Source organism: Nerophis lumbriciformis, linkage group LG09 (genome assembly GCF_033978685.3).
Source record: "Nerophis lumbriciformis linkage group LG09, RoL_Nlum_v2.1, whole genome shotgun sequence".
NCBI classification, from domain to species: domain Eukaryota; kingdom Metazoa; phylum Chordata; class Actinopteri; order Syngnathiformes; family Syngnathidae; genus Nerophis; species Nerophis lumbriciformis.
The window spans coordinates 20,245,213-20,256,597 of NC_084556.2; positions in this window are offsets into that span (position 1 = coordinate 20,245,213).

The window sequence follows — 11,385 nt, forward strand, 5'->3', positions numbered from 1 at the left end:
AACCCCAGTTAAAGACCTCTGATTTAAAACATTGCATTAATTTATGTTCAGACGAAAACAGAATGAAAAAAAGGCATTTTCAATGGATTTCAATAGGACATTTGTGTCATTAGTTTTTGTGTAGCTTTGCCATTTTAGAATAATTTGAGTAACAGATGACAATTTATTGATCCTCTCAAAATGATGTCTGTTACTTGGCAACTCAAAGCTTCAGCTCCCTCCACAGTTAAAAAAACAACAAACAAATTTGACATACAAAAATGTAAAAAATGGCTTGAAAAAATGGCCTACAATGTCTTAAAAGTCAAACTAGTAATCAAAGTGGTCCCAGTGAAGCACTATGAATGGAAAAAAGATAAGCTGCGCTCAGAGATCTATCTCTATGCAAGTTAAATACAGTACATCTCTCTTCCAGTCCCTGCAGGTTCACCACTGTAGAGATCTACAAGTCCTCCAAATACAGGAGTTTGGTCCCTAAAAGACAACAAAAATAGCACAAAAAATGTAAGTGTGTTTGGAATAATTTTGTAAATGATTTGGAAAGTAAAATAAATTACAAATGGCTTCAAATTGTACTTTTGATAAGCATTTAATTGTCTGAATACCAAGACTATTCTAATTAAGAATTACTGTTTTTCTGTTCAAGTATTACCTTATCGACCGGAATATAAGACAAACCACCCTGAATATATATTGGTAAAATATTGTCTTTCAAAAACAAATGCAAAGAATAAATACATTTTTAAAATGTGTTTATAATATTAATTTAAATCCAATTTAAGTCTTCATTATCTATTAAATCATATTTCTTAGCTGCAGTTGACACAATATATAAGACGACCCATCTTGCAGTGTGGTTTTGGAGGTAGGGAGGAGCCTTCTTTGTCGTCTACTCTTCTGTCAATATGATATTTACTTTTTTCCACACTAATTTTTGTTTAGCTTAAATAGTTGTACCAGAGCTGAACCATGAACAAAATGTGCAGCCTATTTTACTTCACAGATTACTTACTCTGTGGTTTGGAAAAGTTAGACTTTTCAATTTCATTACCCAAAGGACATTACTTTAATTTATTTTTTATAGATTTTTTTAATTGAGTTTGAGATAACGGGCAGAAAAGCAATATTCAACAATGATGTCATACTGCTATTAACAACAAGAGGACATATTTGAACTAAAATAGGATTATAATTGTGTCTAGATAAAATAAATGTACATATGTGGGAATGTTGAAAAAAAGCAAAAGCAAGTGATGATATGAGTAATTATTAAATCATATAATACTGATTCCGGGATCAGCAAAACGCAAATATCGGATAATGTCACATTACATGCAAAATATCCGATACAAGCAGTCTTGCAGTGGGTTTAATTATGCAAAGGTTGACAGCCAGTTAACATCTAATTACATTTTTTTGTTGTATTTTATTGGATTCATTTACAAAAGTTAAAACATGGTAGGCTATAGGCTACTAGGAGCTAGAACTTACACAACAGCTAAGCACATAACAGCACACAAGCTACTGTAGACATACAAGTGTCCTAAATTAAACAATATTGCAGTCTAAAACACAACATTTGTCAATACAAAGTATTGAATAATTATAGTTGCATATTACTTACAAATACAAAGTCTCCAAAGCAGAAGCGTATTAGAAAGTATTCAGTAACAAATTTGTCTGCATTACTTACTCATGCCCTTATTTAGTGAATTAAATTTAAAGAATTATCAAAACACAAATTACCACTCCATTTTAAAAGCATAAATGTGCATAAATCTTTAGTTTTTCTTCACCTATCAATGTTTTCTGAGTAAATTCACTTAATCAAGCCTTTCCACACAACATTCCGCAATACAAAATAATAAAAGTATTCACTATGATTCGTTCTGGTATCGGATAATATCGGTGTCGGCAACACTCAAGGCTCCAATATCTGTATCGTATTGGAAGTGGAAAAAAGTGTATCAGGACACCTGAGTTAGCATTTTGGCACTGACATGAAAAACTAAATAAACTCGTCAGCAGACGATATGGACAAAAAGCTTTGAGTAGAATATGTTCCTACATGTTGAACACTCACAACTCTAGCGAACTGTCAGAGAAAACATATACAAACCCTGTTTCCATATGAGTTGGGAAATTGTGTTAGATGTAAATATAAACGGAATACAATGATTTGCAAATCCTTTTCAACCCATATTCAATTGAATGCACTACAAAGACAAGATATTTGATGTTCAAACTCATAAACTTTTTTTTTGTTTGTTTTTTTTTTGCAAATAATAACTTATAATTTCATGGCTGCAACACGTGCCAAAGTAGTTGGGAAATGACATGTTCACCACTGTTACATCACCTTTTCTTTTAACAACACTCAATAAAAGATTGGGAACTGAGGAAACTAATTGTTGAAGTTTTTAAAGTGGAATTATTTCCCATTCTTGTTTTATGGAGAGCTTCAGTCGTTCAACAGTCCGGGGTCTCCGCTGTCGTATTTTTACGCTTCATAATGCGCCACACATTTTCGATGGGAGACAGGTCTGGACTGCAGGCGGGCCAGGAAAGTACCCGCACTCTTTTTTACGAAGCCACGCTGTTGTAACACGTGCTAAATGTGGCTTGGCATTGTCTTGCTGAAATAAGCAGGGGCGTCCATGAAAAAGACGGCGCTTAGATGGCAGCATATGTTGTTCCAAAACCTGTATGTACCTTTCAGCATTAATGGTGCCTTCACAGATGTGTAAGTTACCCATGCCTTGGGCACTAATGCACCCCCATACCATCACAGATGCTGGCTTTTGAACTTTGCGTCGATAACAGTCTGTATGGTTCGCTTCCCCTTTGGTCCGGATGACACGATGTCGAATATTTCCAAAAACAATTTGAAATGTGGACTCATCAGACCACAGAACACTTTTCCACTTTGTATGAGTCCATCTTAGATGATCTCGGGCCCAGAGAAGCCGGCGGCCTTTCTGGATGTTGTTGATAAATGGCTTTCGCTTTGCATAGTAGAGCTTTAACTTGCACTTACAGATGTAGCGACGAACTGTATTTAGTGACAGTGGTTTTCTGAAGTGTTCCTGAGCCCATGTGGTGATATCCTTTAGAGATTGATGTCGGTTTTTGATGCAGTGCCGTCTGAGGGGTCGAAGGTCACGGTCATTCAATGTTGGTTTCCGGCCATGCCGCTTACGTGGAGTGATTTCTCCAGATTCTCTGAAGCTTTTGATGATATTATGGACCGTAGATGTTGAAATCCCTAAATGTCTTGCAATTGCACTTTGAGAAACATTGTTCTTAAACTGTTTGACTATTTGCTCACGCAGTTGTGGACAAAGGGGTGTACCTCGCCCCATCCTTTCTTGTGAAAAACTGAGCATTTTTTGGGAAGCTGTTTTACCCAATCATGGCACCCACCTGTTCCCAATTAGCATGCACACCTTTGGGATGTTCCAAATAAATGTTTGATGAGCATTCCTCAACTTTATCAGTATTTATTGCCACCTTTCCCAACTTCTTTGTCACGTGTTGCTGGCATCAAATTCTAAAGTTAATGATTATTTGCAAAAAAAAAAAAAAAAAAAGTTTATCAGTTGGAACATCAAATATGTTGTCTTTGTAGCATATTCAACTGAATATGGGTTGAAAATGATTTGCAAATCATTGTATTCCGTTTATATTTACATCTAACACAATTTCCCAACTCATATGGAAACAGGGTTTGTGAATGAAAACAATTTTTTTTAAAGCAAACAAAAAAAATGTTGGGCCGCCAAAAAATGTTTCTCAGCTGTAGTCTATATGGTGCTGCTGCGATACTTCGTTGTAATACACTTTTCTACCACAAGTGGCTTCACTGGCAGTAATGCCATCCTCAAACAGAAGTCTGCAGCTAAAAGTTTTAAAAGCACAAAAATTATGACTAAAGTGTTGAAGCTATGTTTTCATTTGCACTTCAAATCATTCTAATTAGCCTGACCTAAGGCTAAGCTTTATGTGTGAAATTAATAATTATCTTTGCGATTAACATAGGGTTTCACATTTTTTGACAAGGTTCTAACCTGTTAAACTGTAAGTAGGTTAAATATATTTACTGAATACGATTAAAATCAAGAGTACGATTATTGATTCAGTGGTAGAGTATTCCTCTGTAGTGGAAAAGTTGGGCCTTGAGATCAAAAGGTGAAGAACCCCCTGTATATTTGTTTCAATTGTGATTTACAATTAAAGCCTTCGACTATTCATAAATTAATTAAAAAAAAAAAAAAAAGTTTGGTAATTTTAAAAGTTGAGTTAAAAATTGAATTCAACCACAAAATAATGAAATAGAGGAAAAAAATAAAAAAATTGCTGTGATTCATGGACTGCCGGTCTGGTCTTCAGTTCATTGTTTTGTTCATCCTTGCCTAGCAACAGCATCCCTTTGCAGTGAGTTTAATATCTAGTTGACCACTCATCAAGATGGAATGTCCGTCCGCCATTGTGTGACGTTGCTCGTACGTGTGAATGAGCGCCGTCTGACCCTGCAGAGGACGTTTGATTGTTTGCATGTTGACAGTCCTGATTGATACCTCTTTGCCCTCCTCAGCCTCCGTGTCCTGGTTGCCATGGTTACCTGAATTCCTCAGCAGGTGAAATGAAAAAGCGCGTCATGACGAGTGGGCTGCTTAACCCGCCTGAAAGGAAAGGTAAAGCAAACATGTTAACTTTGGAGAAGCAGATTCGTTAGCGCCGCAAAGTCATCATGTTCATCCCCCTTTAGAGCAACTCATTTCAATTTCCACTTCATTAGCACTGAGCCTTCAGTTGCTCTTTACAGCCAGGACCTCTCGTGGTCTTAATGAAGTGAAGTGAATTATATTTATATAGCGCTTTTCTCTAGTGACTCAAAGCGCTTTACATAGTGAAACCCAATATCTAAGTTACATTTAAACCAGTGTGGGTGGCACTGGGAGCAGGTGGGTAAAGTGTCTTGCCCAAGGACACAACAGCAGTGACAAGGATGGCGGAAGCGGGGATCGAACCTGCAACCCTCAAGTTGCTGGCACGGCCGCTCTACCAACCAAGCTATACCGCCCCAATAATGATAATAATCTAATGAGAACAAGGCCGTGCCTTGTTTCTCCTATAAAAGATGTATGTATGATGATTAAATCATCTCACATGTACACACGTCATGCAACATGCTGACATATTTAACATAAGCCCTCAGCATCTCTCCAGTGACGCAAGTTCATTCTTTTCATGCACAGCAGCATACTTGGAACAGAAACATCGTTTATTTCTGTATTTATTCTGCATGCATTAGTTTAAAGAGGATATGATGGCATTGAGTTTATAAGTCCACATCATTGCCACAAAGGACCACAATGGATGCTGGCCTACTTAAAAGAACCCAATGCCCTATAAAAGTTGCAGAAAACCAACTCATGAAAATAAAATAACAGAATTACTGTAGTTATTTTTTTTATATAGTAAAAGGGGGAAAAGAGGTTGACCTTAATTTTGGTTTATGTTTCAAGACATTAAGGAATCTAAGACTTTGATCTGAATGTGTTAATGTGTGAATCTGTGTGTTTTTAACATTTTAAAATAAGAATAATTATTAATAATACAGTAAAAAAAGTATACATTTTTTAAACTAAAATTTAGTCACTAAATATGAATAATTAATTTAAAAGGGAATAGTGAGATACTCCTATATTGCTTTGTCCTTTTGGTATAACTAGTAAGTAGCAGGTCATTCTCACAATTTTAAATCAAAACAGTTTAGAAGTAAAAGGTGGATAAAATGATACATTCAATGACATATTTAATCAATATATATCTATCCATTTTCTACCGCTTGTCCCTTTTGGGGGCTCGGTGGGTGCTGGAGCCTATCTCAGCTGCATTCGGGCGGTAGGCGGGGTACACCCTGGACAAGTCCCCACCTCATCGAAATGTAATCAAAATAATGATTATATGATAATGTGTACAATTGTACATACAATTATTAATTAATTCATAATTACATTATATTCAAATATAAATACAAATGTAAATACATAAATTAGCCCTAACCCTAGTGGTACATATGTTTTTAATTTTAGAAACAGTAACTTTTTTATTCTAATGCAATATGCACCCTTCATTGGGCAAAAGTACTTTTTCCCCCCTTATTTGTTTTTTTAATCAAACTCAATATCAATGTGCAGGTGAAAATCCATGATTTTTTTCTCATACTTATTTTAACTTTTTTTTTTTCTTACCTTACTTTTCGTCTTTTGTGCAGGTGCAGGGTAAAATCCATGATTTTTTCCCCTTGTACTTACAGTACTTTAACAATGTATTTAGTATTAGTATTTTCGGGATATTTCCGCACTTTCTAACTGGTGACTGACTGACTGCTATTACTGTAAACCATGCATAACGATGTCATGTGCCTCCATTGTGCATAATACAATCCAGCAGAGGGCAGCAGTGATGTCTTCACCTTAGTAGTGTTGAATGGAACATGCTGCCTCTTCATGGTGTACACCAGGAGGAACAAAATGCATATATTCACTCTTGGCACAAAAAATATGAATTACCTCACCAAAGATTACACATATGGTTCGTAAAGATAACACGTCACAGATGAGATAAAGCAGGAAGTAGGTGTCCGGTAGTTGCAAACACCGACTACGTTCTGGTGTAATCAGTCTAAATGTGCTGAATCACACTTTTGTTTGTGACTGAAACCCGGTTTCCGTGGAACATGAGTCACCTGTCTGCTCAAAGAATGACTGACCCACACTCGACATGATTTATTACTGGGTCAGAAGGTAGCGCTCATCAGATGCTGACAATGCTGCGACATGCTAATCAGCTTTGTCACTCACTCTAGAAGCTGGAAATGACAAAGAGTTCACAAGAAAATGTGCTGCCTCCATGACGTACTTTGTAGCTCATGATGTTCCAGACGTTCTTTCACTTACTTGCTGGGAGTACGTGAGAGCCACAAGCACACCTTACCAGTACGCTAACAGGATGTGAACATTTAGTTAGGAGACATTCAAAGCGTATGTGTCTGTGGGTGTTTAATGGGGTTCTGCCACACCAAATTAATCCAAACATGACCTTTTGAATCTTAATCCAGTCTTAATGGAAGTGAAATGTACATTCCTTCAAAGGTCCACACAAAGATCCCTCCATAGAAGTGTCCAAAAATTATTGCTAAAATGAAGCATTCATAATCAGAAGGTGTATTAGTTCATAACCTTGATTGATTAATTATTTGATAGGTGTACTATCACAAATACTTTAGGCCAGGGGTGCCCTAACTGTTTCCACTGAGGGCCACAAACTGACAATTCAAAGGATGCAGGGGCCAGTTTTTTTTTTTTACTTTTCACCTTCAAAACTATAGAGATTTTTTTCAAAGAACTAGAAAATGCAATTTTGCTCGAAACTTTGTGTAAATGCTGAAGAGCCAAAGCTGAACTGAAATGCTAACAGTTTGCACGCTGGCCAGATAGTCAGGTAAAAAAACAACATGAGCACAATAAGCTAAAAAAGCTAGCATGCTAATAGTACTATGCTTACATGCTAAGAGTTAGCTTAAAAAAATAGCAAAAAATATGACTCTAGGTTGTATACCTGTTAAATTAGTTAAAAAAGTTAGCCTGGTAAGTAGTTAAGTAACATGCGTCAAGTACCAAAATACATTACTCTGAGAGGTGTACCTAAAAAAATTATTTAAAATGCTAGCATGCTAACGTTAGCATGCATCAAGTACCAAAATATGACTGGGGTGTGTACCTAAAAAAAAAAATTTAAAAAAAAGCTAGAAAAACAAAGCCAACATGTCTCATTCGTCAAGTAGCAAAATACCGTAATTCATGCTGCTGTGTATATCTGCAAAATTTGCAAAAAAGGTAGCATGCTTATATTACAATGCTAACAATTGTGCCGCGGCTGTTAAAAAAAATAGCTACGGGCTGCAAATTTTTAATTTATTTAGCCTTTATTTAACCAGGTAAAAATCCCATTGAGATCAAGGATCTCTTTTGCGAGGGAGACCTGGCCAAGAGGGCAGCAGCAAGGTTACATTAAAAAACAGTAAACAACACATAAAACATCACATTTACAACATTAAAACTTGCTCACATGACACATGTGCATACAGACAAGGTAGACTGCAATCCTTTCACAGAAGCTTTAAACTCATTCAATGTAACAAGGGTTTGAAGTTTAATATTGGATTGTAGGTTATTCCAAGCCTTTGGTGCTGAAAACCTACCGTAAATGCTTTCTTGCCTAGTTCAGTTCTTACTTTGGGGACGACAAATTGCAGAACATTCATTGAACGAAGATTGTGACTTCCTTGTTTCTTTGTTAAAAGACAAGACAGATAAGATGGAGTGATACCCAGAATGGTTTTGTAGATAAAAACATACCAATGATTGAGGCGTCAAATGGCCCCCGGGTCTCATTTTTGCCACGGCTGTTTTAGACCAAGTGTTGTACAAACTACATACAGAATGTGATGTACTGAATGTATTTTGGTTACCGCAATAGAACATGGTGCAGCGTCTTACATTGGCAGACTGGGACTTGTTTCGACTGATATCTTCTTCTTTTTTTTTTCAAATATATTTTATTGAATTTTAAAGTTAAAATCACATTTGACAGTCATACTTTGCTCACTAAAACCCTTCATACAGGCACACATCCACTCATACACACTCACATGCACACTTGAGGAGAGAGGTGCACTTGAACTTTAACAACTCAAGGTTTACAGTATAGACATTATTAGAAAAAATACCCAGATATTGTATATACAGGTATATCCATCCACCCCGCTCTAGCTCAGGATCAGCAGGCTATCCAGACCATACAAGATGAATGAATATTCCTCGGCATCAAGCATCCTCAGGAAGTGATCACAAGATCACATCCCGAGGACCTTTCCACCGTTCACACTTAAAAAAGAAGAAGAAAGTCACAGGGCTTGATCGGATGCAAAACAATAAAAAATAAAAAGTCACAAAAAAAAAAGCAAGTCAACCGTGACAAAACCATATCAAAAGTTACACAAAAAAAGCAATAGTAGTGTGGGATGAATACAAAAAATAATAATAATAAAAAAGGAATACAACTACAAACAAAGTTTTGACTGATTTCTACACTGTATAAGACATGGAGGAACTACGGTGGCCCATAAAGTCTAATTCATGCTTCTGCTTTGTCACTTTGCCGTCCCCTACGACCATACCGGTCAACCTTCGCGTTATCCCCTGGAAACTACAGTATTTTGCTCTTCTTTCCCATTGCCATGCTGTCAAGTATTGTTGGTTCCCGTAAACCAGGGATATTTAACTTAAATGTTTTGGGGGCCACCTTACTAGAAAGCTAAGGGCTGCGGGGCTTGCCTTCTCCCGTCACTATTACCGGTAGTCTTATTTTGTGTATTCCAGAGAACCAGTGTACTCTAGAGTGGACATTTGATTTTGGTCTATATACTTTGTCAGAGTTACGGGAGCACTCTGCTGTTTTCAAGGACCTTCTTCAAAAATGCGAGAGTTTTTTTTTAACTGAACTCACTGGCCATGAATAGCTGATGGAAAAGAGAGGGCCTAAAAAGAAACCTTGAGGAACACCAATAGTATAACTAAATACGTTGAACAAATGACTACTGAAGTAACCATGCTACAGCAACACCTTAGTCAGTAAATCACATTACGAAAAAAAAATGCCAAAAAGGAGAGGACTTAAAAGGGTGCTTTGAAGAAAGCCTCATGTATCTAAATCACAATTTTGGACTACGGTGTTCTGTTTGCTAGCAAGGTTAAAATGTCATTACAAGGACCTGCCTTTGTCGCGAGCAAACAATGACAATAAAAGCTAAACAGGAAGTGGAATTTAGTGCTGGAATTAACCAAACATTCATCCTTTATAGCAAATGTTTAAATCAATGAGAGGAGAAGGTGTACGTATGAACGAGTTGTACACTTACGGGAAATGACGTAAACAAGCCGACCAATCACAGAATATCATGCGTAGCGTACGCTGGTGCCTCTAGCCAGGCTTCAGGTCAAAAAGACTAGGTAGAGTAGTCACTTATAAAATGTAATACAGTATACTGTACTGACCCACATCTAAGACGACCCCGCATTTAAAGTAAGTGTATGCTTTGACAATTTTGCATTAGATACTCTAAATTTTCCATGGCTGGGAATTGAGTTCAAATGATTGTATGTCCATGTCCAGTGATTATAAGACTATTTTTTTTCCTTTCAAATCATCTTAAAAAGACACACCTCCTTATATTTGTGGTGTAATGGCATACCAACAATGTCTCCCTCAGCAATTCAGAGTTTTTTTTCCTGTCACACACACACACACACGCGCACACACATACACATCGAAGATGCATCCATAACCTGCTCTAAAAGAACAAGTGCTAACTGTTGGACAAGTTACCAAACAACAAAGGAAGAGTACCTAGACTGTTCAGTTTGTCTTATAAGACGTTTTACCTCTCGTCCGAGCTGGCTTTATTGGTCTTATATATCTATCTGTCAAATCTAGCCTGAACCCTAGCTATAAACAGGGGCGCATGCCCAGACAAGAATGCTTTCCCTCTACTGTGGTGCAAAACTGCTGTTCAGATTTAAGGAGTGACACCTCTGCCAACACAACAGCAATCGTTAGGATGGAACGAATGCAGTATTGTGTGGCAAAACAACCATTGTTAAGATGCACAGAATAGAGACTAGCACAATAACAGTCATTGGGACAGGGGTGCCAAAGCGGTTTCAGTTTTAAGCACGATACACAAATAGTCTAAATGTAAATAATGAGGTTCCTCTCGTGCAGATATTATAAATAAACGGCAACTAGATAGCCTTGTCGACATGACATCAGTGATTGTGTGAGTTTGAAAGAAGTTAGTATCAAAATGTATCACATTTATGAAAGGAGCGACTCCTTTGTCAGCACAACAGTCACTCGGAAGGAATCACCCTAATGCAAGGGTGCCAAAAGTGGGGCCTGGGAGCCAAAATAGGCCCGATAAATTGGTTGCATTTGACCCACTGGCCCCACTTTGGGCACCCCTGCAATAGGGCGATTCCTTCCTATCAATGGTTGTTGTGCTGACAGGGGTGTTGCTTCTTTTTATCTTAACAGCTGTTTTGCACCACAATAGAGCAAAACCATTCGTGTCTGGGCATGGGCCCCTCTTCTAGAGTAATTATAGTTAGGTTTTTTTTTAGACTTAGACTTAGACAAGCTTTATTGATCCACAAGGGAAATTGTTCCACACAGTAGCTCAGTTTCAAAGGATGGAAAGGGTAATGCAGGTATTAAGTAGACTAAAAATGTATCATAGTAGCAATACAAAATAGAACA